This window comes from Crocodylus porosus, unplaced genomic scaffold, assembly GCF_001723895.1.
Source record: "Crocodylus porosus isolate Cpor-Errol unplaced genomic scaffold, CroPor_comp1, whole genome shotgun sequence".
NCBI lineage: Eukaryota > Metazoa > Chordata > Crocodylia > Crocodylidae > Crocodylus > Crocodylus porosus.
In genome coordinates this window covers 75565063-75581092 of record NW_017728918.1, presented here as the reverse complement: position 1 = coordinate 75581092, position 16030 = coordinate 75565063, and the positions used below count along the sequence as shown (strand labels likewise).

Genomic DNA, 16030 nt, shown 5'->3' with positions numbered 1-16030 from the left:
ACTGCCCCCCACCCCAGCATCCCAGCAATTAAAAAAAAAAGAAAACAAACCCTGGCACTCACTTACTGGCAGTACAGCTGCTGTCTATGTCACTGCCCCTCTGCACAGTGGGACTGGGTAGCAGCCCCAGCCGCCCCAGCCGCCCCAGCCTAGGCCCTGCTGCCCCACCACTGCCCTGTGCTGCCACCTGCTCCTGGGGTGAGTAGAGGATTTTTTTTTTTAAGGGCAGGAGACTGCTGGGGGTTGCAAGTGGGGGATGGAGCTGGGTGAGGTAGCCATTGGGAGGTCTGGGGGAGAGGGGGTGGGGATGGGTAGGGAAGCCATTGGAGGGGCTGCAGGAGCCAGTGTGGGATGGGCAGGCCAGGCAGCCATCCAGGGGGCTGGGGGAGCAAGTCGGGGTGGGGCACATGGGCTCCTGTGGGGAGCCATAGCCCTTGTTGGGGAGCTGTAACTCCTGTGGGAGGCGTGGTCACTTTTAGGGGGCCATAGCCCTTGTTGGGGAGCTGGGGAGGGGGCACATATGACAGTAGTGCCACACAAGGGCCAACCCTGCAACCACAGCCCACTGGCAGCTGGCCCATAGGGGCAGATGTCTCTACTGGCTGTGTAGTCCCCATCCAGGTCTGGCAGGTGCACAGCAGCCAGGTGGCAGCCCCCAAACTGCTGCAGTGGGTAATGCTCAGGGCTGCCTCAGCAGTCCAGCTGGCACAAGGGGTTGTGTCCCCAGGTACTAGTTGGCTGGGCCCCAGAAGCTCCTGAGAGTGAGTAGCTCTGAGCTATTTGCCAGGGTAGCTTTTTGTATTGATGGAGCCAGGAGAGGGCAGCTTTTTATACTGCTGGGGACAGCACAGGTGCTGGCCCTGGGCTCTAGCTCCCCCTGGCTGCATATCTGGGAGGAGCCAAGCATGGTTATTTTGCCCCAAGTGGTACAATTTGCTCCACAACCAAGTGCATGTCTGAGCATGTGCGCTGAGGCAAAAAGCCCCAGCTCAAATTTGCACCACTTCTATCTGAGCTGCTGCAAGCACACATGCTTGCATGTGTGGACGTGCCCATAATTTGTATGCATACATACTGAGCATGTGTCCTGACCAGGCAGTTATGTGGCTGTGGCTGTGGTTATGGCTGTGTCTGTGTATGGACACGCTTGTACATGTGTAAGTCATGATTTGTAGCTAGTCAAAAAAATCTATGAATAGAGGGTGTTAAATGCTGGCAGAAAAGAAGAAGTAAGGAGGTCCTCCCCACTCTCCCATGTTTTAGTATCAATATTTGGATACTATTGACATGGGACACACTATTGAAATCTTCTTTACATGTGAATGCCTCAGAACTCAGGTCTCCTGGGTGAGTGTCCAAACCACTCAGTTAAAGCATGGAAGTGATCCCTTTACCTCCATTCCTTTTAGGAGTTGCTACTGAAGTTATGTACCTGTGCAGCCAGTGCATAGTTTGAGACTTTGCAGGACATGTATGTATGCTTATGCATTCACACTTCAGATCAGAAACTGTCTTTAAGAGTCAAAAAATCATGTACACAGCTGAGTAAAGGTCACTTAGGCAGAAAGAATGGAATTCTGCCTCTAGTGAATCACTGACATAACTAAACGCAGAATCCAGAAATTTTGTCTCCCAGTTCCTTGACCAAGTTTTCTGCTTCATTTTAAGTTATATCTTGAACAGTGCAAGAAGCAAGAATTCTTTTGAGCGGTATCTTTTATTGGACCAACAGTGTGGTTGGGAAAGACTTAGCACAGACAGCAGAGTGTACAGGAGTTCATATAAAACTCCACATGTAGATAAAAATATAAGGGAAATTATCTTGTTGCCACCAGAAGACAGATGTATAAAAACCTGATGAATAGAATAGCAGGAACATTCAGAAAAGAGTAGTTATCACCTGTGATGTGCAGCGATTAAGAGTATCAGACCCAGTATAATGGACCCAGAAGTCATTCTTTCAACCATGGATATCTCCAACCTGAATACTAATATCTCAGACTATGAAGGCACAGCTGCCTGCCTGAAATACCTACAATAGCACAGACTAGATTCAGATTTGCAACCACAAGATATTGTACAAATCTATTTCATGCTTACCCACAACAAATTCATTTTCAATGACTTATACTTTCTCTAAACCATAGGCACAAAGATGGCTCTCCAATATGCTAACCTCTTCATGAGTTAACCAGAAGGGGACTTTATAGAAAATTGCCCCAAACTTTTACTATACCTGAGTCACATAGATGACACTCTTTTTCATCTCCACTGAATACCTGGGCTTACTTACTGACTTCCATCACAGATTCAACAACTCCTACCTTTTAATCAAATTCTTTAATACTCCCATACTAACAGCAACTTTCTAGATATCACAGTCTGCCTCCAGAAGGGCACCCTAAAAATCTATATACTGTATATAGAACACCCATAAATCATCACGCAGCCACAAAATAAGCAGTCATCCTAAACGCACTAAAAAAGTAGTGATCTACAGTCAGGCCCTCAGATACCACATCTTAGGAGGGGAATTTGTGACACCTATCTTACCAAAATATAAACTGCCATTACCCACCAGTGACACTCTAGCAGAGGAATAAATTGTACCTTTGAAAGAGCCACTCCAATGTCTTGCAGTTACCTACTATAATACAAAGGAAACCCTGACACTGACCACATACAGACCCTTGGTTGTCACCTGGGATCCCACACTTGAACCAAGAGGAGGGATGATCAAACAATTATAGACTGAATTTGAAAAGGACTAGACCTTGAGAGAAATATTCCCAGCCACTCTCCCACACCTATTCTGGCCTTCAGACATCCCCCCAGTCTTGTCCAACTCATTATCAATAAACAAACTCCTCACTGATCAACAGGCACATACTGCAACCCAGCCCTGCCCCAATGAGCAATTCAGGAACTGTCAACTCATACTACTTACAGTGAAATCATCAGAATCCATGGATCATACACATCTTGTGCTCAAAGAACATTTAGAAAACAACCTCAAAGACAAGCCAGGGGAAAAAAATTCAATAGGCTATTGGAAACTAAGAACCAAGCGCTGGTTCATGATGCTATGGACCCTCTGTTTTTGACAATGACTCCATGGTCTGTTATCAACTACCTGATACTCACTAGTCTCAGAACTTTTCTGTCATGCCAGGCCAAGGACAGCCAGGTCTGAGGGTCACCTCAGGGGCAGGAGAAGGCAGGAAGTCAGAAGCCAGGAGATCTGTCTTTGGAACTGAGTTGGAGATCCAGAAGGTCAGGCAGAGTGTGAGGTCAGGATGCTAACTGGGTCAGCTATCAGGAGATCAACCCAGAGGCAGGTCAGGTATCCAGAGGACTCATCAGAGTTAGTAGCAGGACAATCCAAAGGTGCAGCAGTCTAGGTGCAAAGCTGTACCTTGCTGCCAAAACACTTCCCCTTCAACGTCAGGGTCTTCAGTGGAAAGGGGCAAGAAGTCAATTGACCTTAGCTGGCCACTCCAGTGGTAGAGAGTACCTAGGTCCAGATGAAGTGTTCTGGCCACCTGTGTCTGGTCCAGTTTTCTGCTGGGGAGGTGGCAGACTACAGTGAGCTGCTGTGCTAGTCAGGCTAAGGCCCCAGAATCAAGGCTACAGCCTGACCTTTTCAGGTGATTATAATCCTCCTGAATGATCCTGCTTTCCGTTTATCAGGTTTTCTATTATATCTCTCTTCTCTGTTGGTGATCTGATAATTTCTCTTATTTCCTGTTTTTATTTACATATGGAGTGTTACATGAGCCTTTTTTCCATCTTCCACTTAGCTCTGATATGTCTGCTTCTTTTCCAAAAACCCAAGGATTGTTATATCTAAAAGCCAGCTCTGATATGTCTGCTTCTTTTCCAAAAACCCAAGGATTGTTATATCTAAAAGCCTGTCTAAGTCTATCCCTACTTTGCAGTTGGTCCATTAAAAGATATCACACATGAGAATTCTTAACTCTCACATACTCCCTGGACCATCACAGCTGCAATATCACTTCAGCATTATCCTGAACTAGTTTTACAGCAAACAGTCCTGCTATACATATTACAGCCCAACTAAGGCATAAGTCTTTACATGTCATGGCTTTACCTGATACAGCTAGACTGGTGAGGAGATAGTGTGCTACACATGTGAAGAGATATTACACTGATAGCACTTCCCAGAAACATTCTTCCTGAAGACATAGACATAGATCTTACTGGAGATGCAATGTGCTGGCTCTTGAGTCCAACTTGAATATTAACTGGCAAAACAAGAATGTGGGGCCATTTCTACAGCCAGACACATATTTAGGGTGGGGTGGGGGGTGCAGATCTGATGTTGCTGGTGATGCCACGACCCGCTCAGTGTTCAAGCTAAGGATAAAAAAATACCTGGACAGTATCTAACTCTCACAACTCCCTCTCCCCCGTTGGACTTTCCTCTCTAGACTCTGCCCCATTGGATAGAGCTTTGTGATTCCATCTTGCTGATGTATGACAGAAGTCTTAGCAACTGTACTGAGAAATTTAACAAAACTGAACAGCAATAAGCCCAGACTTAATAATATTCCCTTTGGAAGAAAGAGAAAAGCTTTACAGAAAAAAATAATTTAAAGTTAAAAATGTATTTTTTACTCAATTTTGATAGAATTATAAGAAACATTAGACCATATCCTCAGCTGGGGTAAATGAGCTCATTTCAGTTAAAGTAACTGATAGCAGTGGAGAGATTCTTATTTACATCAGCTGATGATGTGGCTCATCGTGTTTTCTTTTAACTGGAAATCTAACAGTGACAAATACAAATGATTAGTTTACTCTAAAACTGCTATATTTTTTGATGAATACAAAAACTAGAAATGTTTTAAAGGCCAATTATTTCTTAAACAAAGCAGAATGTGCTTCTGGCTCTTTTCTGGCACAGACATCCATCAAACAATAACAGGACATCTGTTGAATAGATATGCACATGCAATGCGTGCAAGCTTAATTTTTATTTGTTGCTCATAAAAGATGTTGCCACTGTTTTATATATTCAATTTTGGATAAACATTTAAGTGAATAAATGAATAAAGTACAGTTACAATGAATAAATGCCAATGAAGATTGCAATTAAATACAAAGCAACACAGCAGGAATTTTAATAGATTGGAACTGTAGTCACATCTACTCAAGAGGGTATTAACAGTATGCTTCAGACTCCCTACTGTTGGTCTGAAGTGACAAGAATGCATGTTGCCCACAGTGCTTTACAAGGCCAATAGCTTCATAAACTACGTTTTTTCCTGAGGAAAATAGAAATATTGATTAATGTAGTTAAAATGTTAACATAGATCTCTGTTGCAAAGGCTTCTTTATTTTTAGTCCTTTAAATATTTTGGGGGAAATGCCTTTTGGCACTAATAAGCAAACACATTTAAAAGGGCTGTAAGAAATATTTGGCTGTTATTCTGGGCAGGTTATGGCACTTGAGTACATGGTGCAATTACACCCTGGAGAACTCAGTTGGCATTCACTTGTGGCTCACTCCTAAAGTGGGTGGGTCCCCCTCCTCCTCACTGCTTTTTTGTGACTTTAAATACCTTTATTTAAAACCTTTATTTAAGCACAATACCTTAATAAGGTAAGATATCATATTTTCAAAAGTAGACACACCAGTGGATTTGAAGGTTTTTGAATAGGGCGGAATAAAACTATACTTAGGTGCCTAAATCCTTATTGGTGGAACAGAATCCAGCCCCAGATTTATAAATTTGGAAGAAATCAAATTTGTCACATTGTTACTCGTATCTTCCAAAAGTATTTTTCTCCATACTGTATCCTTTTGTATATATTCTGTTACTCAGAACAAATACTACAGTGCCCAGATATTTACCAGAACTATTAATCTTATGTTACACACAATTTTGTTGACAAAGCAAAAATTTGAAGCAAAACACTCAGAGGTATTATGTTGAGTTATAGTACTTAGAAATTCTATGCTGCATTTAGTTAAGTTATTGATTGGTTCATTTCAGTTTCAATACCCAGAAGAAAGTGAAAAATTCTCAGGTATCCCTGTATAGTAAATAATACCGAAAGGATTAATGGGATACAGATTGTTTAAAAACAAGAATGCTGAACAACAGCTGAAATGTTACTTGATTATTGCTTGTCAGAAGTACTGACATTGCTCTTACATTTTGGCAAAATGTGGTGCAACAAGGCTGACAATTTCAGAGTTAGTCTATTGATTGCTAAGAAATGAGGAACAATGGATTGCTGATTGGCTAAATCACTGTAGGTTGACATATTTCCTTGGCTATTGTTGCACTAGTGTTTGTTTAATAGTGATTAAGTATTCTGCTGACATGTCTTCAGTAATACTCTGGTGTTGCCTATTAGATTTGGAGAATGAGGGAATTATGTGCAATATTGTTTTATAAATATGAAATGCCCCGAGGCTATCTATTTGATATCCACCTGCCTGACTGCCAGGAGTTAAACCAAAGGAGGCTGTTGAGGGAGAAACCAACAAGAAATGAAACAATGGCAAAAATAAGACTTCTAAGTAAATACCTTCAAAGCTCTTAAGATAAAAATGGCTGGGAAACAGCTATTTACATTAGTTTATTCAGATTGGTGTGGCATGGTTTATAAAAAAGGCAAGGTGAGATGACAACAGCCTGAGGCCAGACTACAAGGACAGAAAACAGACATTGTGTTTGTCTCAGGATTGGCATGTACACACATCAACCTTCTAATCAGAGTTTAGTGAGTGGCTGAATGCACTGCTGCCTTTCTGCCATTGGTTCAGTGATGCAATCCAAGGATAACCATTCAGATGCATTTTGTGATATCCCAGGATAAATTGTTCATATTTCTTATAACGTAAACCTTGTTAGGAATGGATGTCTGAACAATTGAACTTTGTCCCAGGAGAAAATGGTTTATCCTGAGACGCATGCAACATCTGTTTGTAGCCATAGAAAAGACAGTGGCTTTCCAAATCTGGAGAAAAGAATACAGAACTACAGATAAAGGGTTATGCTTAAGTAAGCATATATGCACATAAGGCTTTTTGCTGTGTTAGCTCATCTGACAAAATGATATGTTCCATTTTGCAAATAAATGGTACTAAAATCTGGCCCCTAGTGCTCCCTTGGAGGTGCATTCTACTTCACCTTGCAATGTACAGAGCTCTTCTACAGGAAAGCATTATGAAACCTCCAGAAGTGGAGCTGCAATTACCCAGTAGTGTGGTTATTTGTATAACCGAGGCAGAATTGAATGTGTGATTTCAGAAGAGGTTTGACAGTGAATCAGCAAAGTGGGGAAAGTTAGTTACAGAGGGCTGGATAAGGCTGAGTATTACATAGGTGTGGGCTTTCTTTTCTGAAAGAAAAGACCTTGAGGTTTGCTCCTACCAATCTACCAGTCTTTCTTTCCTTCTCAGGCATACAGGCACATACTTCTTCGTGCTAAGGCACCGGTGGGCAAAATATGGCTCAAGGGCTGGATCCAGCCCCTCAGTTGATTTTATTCAGCCCACAGATGGGTGGCCACCAACTCATGGGATCCAGCCTCTGGGTGGCCAGTGGCTTTGGCTCCAGCTGCCATGTGATGCTGGGTGGGTGGGTGGCACGGCTTCTGCCAAGTGGTGTTAGCTACGATAGTGTCAGCTGTGGACCTGGGTGGATGCCTCAATCCCAACCCAGAACTTGCAAAGCACATCTACAGCTTATGCTGCCACCCACCGGGGGCTGCTTTCATCAGAGCAGGCAGGTGGTGGTGTAAACTGTGAACAAGGCCAGCAGGTTCTGAGTGGGGATTGGGATTGGGGTATGCTACAGCTCTAATAAAGGAGGGAGAAGGGGGAGACACACACACACACACACACACACACACACACACACACACACACACACACACACACACAAAACATTTGGGGTATACTACAACTCTGGGGAGGAAGGGAGGGTGGGTGTGAGAGAGAGATATGGCCCTAGACAGGACACCAAAACTGATTAAGTGGCCCTCCAGCCAAAATAATTACCCACCCCTGTGCTAGTGATTGTGAGTTATATCATGTAAGAGACTCTCCTGCCTGAAGAAGTACTGTAATGAGGACTGCCTTTAGGGAGGACTGTCACTAGTTTCTAAATAGTACTGCCTAGGTATATATTCCAGCCCCAGTGGGACGGAGTTTCAAGGACACCATGTGAGGAAACTTGGTCTCTGCTCCCAGTGCTGTTTATACCTTTTTCCAACAATTTTGAAATGAAAAATGCACAAGCAACATTGGAAATAAGAGCTCCTTTTTTCCTGCCAGGGTAGCACCACCTCCCTAAACCGCAGAGAAAGACTCAGACCTACTGGGTATTTTGTCCTCATGATACTTTCCCCTCTTGACTGCCCAGTGCCCTAGCCTTAACAGGAAAATACTCTTAATCCTGCCTGGCCTCTGACTTGGTGATTAGACTGCTACTCTATGATGTTCAAGGTCAGACTTCAAATTTTCTCAGAGTGGTGGGCCCAAAAGCTGCATCTCCATGGCTTGGGTAGGTACCTTAAGCATTAAGCTCCCAGGCAAAAAGTGAGTATCACTGTGCTCCCAGTTCAGCATCCAATAATTGGCAGTTATCACTCTTGGGCATCTATTGATTTGAGCATTTCTGTGGGTCTATGGCAAATTGAATCTCATTGGGGTTAAGCACTTCCACCTCAAAATCACTTTAGTAGGACAAACTTGCGTAGGGTGAAAATGTAGCCATGTAAGGAAAATACATGACTTAGCAAAACTGAGGCCATTACATAAGGAAAAGTAGGATGGCTCTGGGTGAGCTTAAATGCCTGAACATGGCATGTCAGTTAGGCATAGCATCATTGTGAAGTAGAAATCTGCCCATTGTCTCCCCTACCAACAGTTTACAAAGTAAAGGACAGTTCCTACTGCCATAATCGTTAGCATCTTCATTTTAGCATTACCAAATCCCAGTAACCTTTCTGAAACATCAAAAATTAACTTCTTTAAACAAGAACCTTTAATAATCAATGTAGTAATGACCTTAGCATATTTTGAGAAGCTTCATATACAACAAAAAACTTGTAGTATCTCCTTTTATTATGACAGCATAAAAAGTTTAGTGGTTGTTAATGCTGCTGCATAATAATTAAGTACAGCTTTAACACCTCTGAGAAGCTAAGTAGGAAATAAAGAAAAGACTCTTGATGTTAAGAGCATAAATGTTAATGGGACACTTCCTAAAATCTGGCTTTAATGTTGATGATACTTTGATTACTTTATCTGATCTGAACTTTCCTGTAGTCCCTTTCCCAAAGATCCTTAAAAATGTCAGGTTTATTCAGTTTTAAAATCAACTGGATAATGCTGAAGCTGTTTCTACTATCTTCCTCAATTTTCTCCAGAAGTTTTATTGTTCCACTGGAACTTCTTTAAATGTTCAGGGGAAATGCAATCACTGTGGCCCAAGATTATTACAGAGCTTTTGTTCACTCAAAAGATGCAAGTGGTAAAAATTGCTGCATTCATTGTGTGAGAGAACTGATACTCCGAAATGTAGTATGTGCCCAAATATTCATGTTGCCTTTGGTGATTTCTAGAATATGGGCAGAAATGAATACAGTACTAGTACTCTGCTGAGGGCAGGGGAAAGAGGATGGCATCAAGAAGCTGGTTATTTATCTGAGTTGTACCACTGGTGTAGAATCATTGAAGTCAATGGAGAACAGGTATAGAATAATGGAAATCTGATATGACACCCCAACTTGAATAAGTTCAGGAATGACATAGAAATGATGTAGATCATAGAACGGGAAAGTTAGAAGTTCAGAGAGTAGGAAAAGGGTCCTGCCAGCTATGGGAGCTAAGACTAGAGAAAAAGAAAAAATAGGAGGCAGAGACAGTAGGAGCTGTAGGAGAATGAGAGCAAGAGTGAGAAATGGAGGCAGGAGGTAGATTTGGAGAAGAAATGCCAAGGAAGACAAGATTTGAATGAGGCAAGGTAAAGATCAGGAAAGAACAAGAATGGGCAGAGGCTGTGAAAGAGCAGCAAACAGCAGGAGAGTACTAGAGTTGGAACTAAAATTAGGGATAGCAGCAAGAGACAGAGACATTAAAGAGAAAGGGGGAGGAGGGCAAGTGAAGTCGATCTGCTACTGCTAGAGAATGCTCTCACTCTGAACCTGAAACTGAAACCTGTGCCAGAGTGTTCACCTTCTCTCCCATCTAGTGGTATGGCTATGGAGATGATAACAACCTTCTACTGCTATCTGTTGCTTTGTTACCTCAAAAAGGGACTCTGATGTTTATATGAAGATTGCAATCTGCTTCATTTAGTGAAAAGGATTCACAGAGCTCAGAATGCAGGGGTTTTGTGGAATATGTGATTGTCATATAACTGAAGATTGTATCAAAATTCATGAGCTTAAGAGGGATAGCCTTTATCATCTTAACTTTGGCATAGCCTAACTTCTGAGTCCTTAGCATTACAAATGTAATAATGTTCCTTCCACATGCATGTTTAGCATCTTAATACATGTGTATCAAAGTTCTTTTTGGAGCAGGCCATACCAGTAGGCCTGAAGTGCTTCTAGTAATATGACTAATGAACTCTGTGTGCAGTGGTTTATTTCTGCTAATTTGGTTTGCTTTGTTAATGGGGTTTCTTTTCTATAGGATAAGTTGGGATCATTTTCACTTACCTGTTCTGGGATTGATTATACTTTTTGCCCATATGCCTGGTTAATTTCTAAAAAGTTCACATCTAATAATTGCAACATAAAGAAATAATAGATTATTTGTTGGGTAGCCTTTTCATTTCTTGTATCAGGTCATAAAGGAATCCTAAGAAATACTCTAGTTCTAGCTGTTGGCATGCAGACTCTCAATGTACAAGGGCTATAAGACAGCTGGGCATGATATCATGGGAATAAGGTAAATTCAAGGTAAAATTAGAAAGGCGCTAGCTAAATTTCTTTCACTAAAGTAAGTTATCAAAATACATGTCTGAAGCCAACACATTACCAATGAACTATAATATACAAAATAGAACAGCAATTTATAAATTATTTATGAAATATAAGAGCTTTCATTTATGGCCGGTTTGCACAAGCTACTTTTTTAATAATAAAGTTTAAAATGCAAAATAGTAAAAGAGAATAACAAGTCTCTTTTACACCAGATCATATCAGCTAATAGGATTTTTAAGTATTCAGTACATTTTCAAGCATACTGTACACACATATTGAAAGAAGAGTGATTTAGAAAGCAATATAATAGTCAGCTATTCATCCTTTTTGTATTATTAAAAAGCTGGCCATTATTTTCACTGACACAGGAATCGGACAAGAAAAAAGGATATTAGAATATTCAGAGTTCTTGGGACAGAGGAATATTCAAGAATTCCACCGAGGCCTCACAGAATGCCTTTCCCCTGCTTTGTTGTTGATATCTGTTCCCTACAGAGGTTTCTTTACAACTTTGCCTCACTCTAGCACTTTTGTATAGTTTACTGCATGCCTCTCCTAGGGAACAGAAGTCTCAGAACAATCATATCCCTGGCATGATGCAGATGTTGCAGAATGAGGACAGAATCATTGCATACAAATCAGTATGGCTGGTAAGCCTATACAGTATCCATCCATCAGACTCTTCCTTTTGCAGGACTATATAATATACCCTTTACTAAAGGTATTAAAGGGCCTTTGTCAACAGTCACATTAAAACTATTTTGGCTGCAGTTTTAGAACTTGGTAGGGCCAATATTAGCCTTAATCACAGGAAATGTAGATTAAATATTGTAAGACCTCAAGTTCTGTGGTTAAATCATGACACTTTTGTAAGAAGTGGCAGAATTTCCAAATTCTTACATTTTTTGCTTTCTTTCCTCAATTTTATAGTAGTTTCTCTTTCTGAGTAGGCAACTGCTGGGTGACAATATCTAGGACCACTTGATAGCCCCAACTGTGTTCAGTCGTCACCTCTTACCCAAAGTTTTTTTTGGAAAAGGATAGAGGGAAGCCTTCCAATACATAAAACTATCAGTCTTTATGAAGATTGCAGAAGGATGTTGTGATGGATTGCAGAGAAGTATGCTATCTTCACTGCCACCTGCTGGGAAACTGTCATTTTTATTGCCTTGTTTTTGTTGACTGATAACAATAACCAGTTATCCATTATTTCATGCAATAACTTTCTGTTTACGTTCATGCAATATTTTTTCTCACTAGATAGAAAGTTTGCTTATCTCCAAGTTCTTTAGTTCTTTTCAAATTTTATTCTTTATTCTTTATTCTTTAGTTCTTTTCAAATTTTATTCTTTATTCTTTATTCAAGATGATTTTACTGTTTAATCTTGAGTTATAAATGCCATGTTTGCTTATTCACTTCATATCTTTTTTTCCTCACTGACTTTCTATATCTTGTATTTTATTTTTAGATGTGTTAGTGTGCATTATTTTGTTCTGTTTCATTCAAAATCTTCCTTGGGGTATGACTTTTTATGAGGGATGAAGATCTATTATGTATATTTTTGCTTGCTAAGACTATTTGGAGAATCTAGTGCATAATTTTCTTTTTATGTGTCATTCATTTTCCTTATCATTCCTTCTCCTATCCTCAACACCTTGTTCATTGTGTCCTCTACTGCAGAGAATTTTGCAGGTCATAGCCCTTATAATTTCCCTTTATGAAAAGTCAGGTCACTACAATTTGCACCTTTTAGAAAGCACTGCTTTTTATCATATGATAGTGAAACACATGACTTTTTCTAGTTTCCTGAATACTGCCATATGACCTACTGCCAGGGTGCAGCATATCATAGTAAGAAATCTTTATTTGTATAGACAGTTTTCACAGAAGTGTTAACTGACCTTATTTCTGAATTTAGTTGAGCGACAAAGGAAAAGTCCATGCATAGTACCCCCATAATTACAGTTGAAGCTATATTTTTCCTTTTCTTTTATAATTCATAGATTGTTTATATTTGTTAAATCAGTATTTGCTGTGCCACTATCTTGCTTTATTTATAGTGGAGAAATTCATATAATGGGTAGCTCATTGCATGTTTAAAGAAGAATGATGATGATAGCACTGTGTTCTTATGGATAACTAACACCATCCTTACAGTCTTCTAATGAGCCACTGGATATACACATTTCTCCACTGTAAATGCACTCTGAACATACTGAAATCAGTAGGACTTCTTTCACGTTCACTTTCCTGAGATGGAGCCTAAGGAAAACTAAAACAGTGGGTACATCTACACTAGATGCTACATTGCTGTAGCTCATTGCTATGGCGATGTAGCATCAGCGGGTATGAACCGTGATGCTGATTCTACTGCACAGTAACAATGAGATGCTGTGCAGTAGGATCAGAAATGAAGGTGCAGTAGGGTTGGATGGTGGTTACTGTACTGCTTGAGCAAGTACTAAGTGACTGTGCAGTAACAACTGTGCAGTCGGCGCACGTGTAGCTGTGCCCAGTGAATTTTTTAAAAATATGTTGTACAATGATATTCTAAATCTGTGATGCCATAGATGAAAACAGAAGCTACCGTTTCCACCACCAAGTCACATGCTCTTACTATTGGTCAATGGCTCTTCTCAACTACAATCCAATTTACAGCTTGATAGCAGAAGTAAATGCTAAAATTGAAAATCAGGGAGTAGGACCAGCAACTGGCATATACATTATAGCACAGATGTAGGGATGTCAAGGGAGCAAGAACAGTATATGTTGAGTGAGATTCTGGCCTCAGATTTCATTGCCTACATTTTTCATATTCAGTGAAAATGAATGAGTTATTTGTGTTATTGAATCAGTTAGGGCTCAGGTATCATCTGCAAAAGGTGCCTCATATATATACTGAGGTACCTTATTGCTAGCCACAAGCAGCTTGCTGTTTGCAGAGCAGTTGAACTATTTTTTGTATATCTGAAAATTTCATAACATTTTTTCCTGTAAATATATAATATTACTCTTTTATTACTATTATTAGTCAGGCAGCTGTCTACATAAGATAATATTCTGCAAGTAAGTAATCAATTATTTCCCCATCAGTAACTAAACTGTTTGTATTATTTGATTTAAAAAAATCCTGGTGATTCCTCAACATAGGATACTGGGATAATAATGAGAAGCTTTTAAACTTAAACTTAAAAACCACACAGAATAGCTCTTTATTAAAAAAATGAAGGGTGATATTTAAAGCCTGCCCCCTTCTGAGTTGTCAATCCAAGAGCATTATTTTTACTGACAATCTGCAAACTTCTTGTGAACCACCACACTTTTTTTACTGACATATGTTTTGCATAATGTAAATGTAGCCAAAGGCCTGGTTCAAATTTAGAGTTTTAACATTAATAATAGTAAAAAAAAATCATTGTCAATGAAAAGTTTATAGATTATCAGATAAAAAAATGAGTTTGGGTTGGCAGCCCTTCTTGACTGCAGAAATGGTTTTACACTGTGCTGCCTTCATTTCAAGGTCTCCTACTCAACTCCACACTATAAGATCCCTGGTAGCAACCTGCACCATGCTGCTCCCCTCAAGCCAGTCCAAGGTTTATCTTCACTGACCCTGCTTTCCCTATCTTGGCCCAGACCTCCAAACAAGGACAACTGTCTGCCTACCTGCAATTCAACAGTTTTATAGGTGGATGGTGGAATGTATCAGCAGAAGCAGCAGCACATGGTTGGGTGGAGGGAGGGGGCTATAGGTTCAAAGTCCTGGGAGAATGTTCCCTTCAGGGTGTTGAGTTCCTACTCAGACAGCAGGTGATGGTGCTGTGCTCTGTCTGTCCTTCAAAGCTGGTCTCCAGGTTCTTTCTGGAATCAAGTTCATTGTTTGCTTTTTTTTCTCTTTTTTTTATGGACCACTAAAATTTAATGGACTTTACAAACAGGACTTTTTATCTTTATTTTTTATAGATTGCCTATAAATTTACAGACTGTTAGCAACCCTAGTCTCCATCCCAAGGTAAAGGTTAGGGCAGTAGGGTAACTCTGTGAGATGGCATAGCCTGGAAATGATCATAAACTGTTCTGGATTTACCATAACAGATTAAACATTGGCTAACTGTCATAGAGTCATAGAGAAGTAGGACTGGAAGGGACCTCCAGAAGTCACATACTAAAACCACCTGCCTGAGGCAGGAACATCCTCAGCCAAACCATCTGATCCAAACCATAATCTAACTCTACATAAGGCTGCCATCAATCCTGACACAACACAGACCCAATGTGCCACAGGGAAAGCACATTTTCAGGAATGATGGCAGCCAATGTTCTGTTTCTGTAAAGTGTTGTTAGTATATGCTTAAGAGATCCCAGGTAGAGGGCTACAGAGGAAGACAAACCCTCCAACAGTCCACACCTATCTGACCATGGGGTAAAAATATGGTGGTCAGTCTGACACAGAGAGGGAAGATCCACTAGCCAGGAACCTCTGGTTTTGCTCCCAGCAGAAACATTGACACACCCCAGGCAAAGTCCCCAGCTTTTTTATTCCTCCCAAGGTGTAGCACCTTGCATTTGTTCTCATTGAACTTAATCCTGTTAGCTCTAGCCCAGCTTTCCAATCAGTTGAGAACTTTCTGAATTGCTCTCACATCCTCCAATGTGTTTGCAATCCTTCTCAGTTTTGTTTGCAGCATCTGCAAACTTGCTCAAGAAGCATTTTTATGCTAGAAACTAAATCATTAATAAACACATTGAACAACACTAGACACAGGATAGATCCCTGTGGGACTCCACTTGAAACCTCCTGCCATTTTGACACAGACCCATTAATAATTACCCTTTGTGGCTCTTGAGCCAAGCCAAGATTATCTATGTATCTACCACACACAAATTTTATCTAGCCCACGTTTCTCCAGTTTATTTATGAAAAGATCATGCAGGACTCGTCAAAAGCCTTGCTGACGTCCAGATACACTATATCTATAGCATTCCTTGCTCAACACAGGTAGTTACTTTGTCAAAGAAGCTATTGAGTAGTTCTGCCTTCTTTGCACTTTCAGT

General features: G+C 40.5%; 1 long non-coding RNA gene across 1 annotated transcript in view; it reads right to left on the bottom strand.

Annotated features, from left to right (window-relative positions):
• The window catches only part of LOC109312232, a 22410-nt gene extending 6900 nt beyond the window's left edge, over positions 1-15510 (bottom strand). The window contains exons 1-2 of the long non-coding RNA XR_002101762.1: positions 15443-15510; positions 10263-10265 (exon numbers count right to left, since the gene is read on the bottom strand). This is a non-coding gene — a long non-coding RNA (uncharacterized LOC109312232). The remainder of the gene's footprint in view (positions 1-10262; positions 10266-15442) is intronic.
• Between the last annotated feature and the right edge of the window lie 520 nt (positions 15511-16030).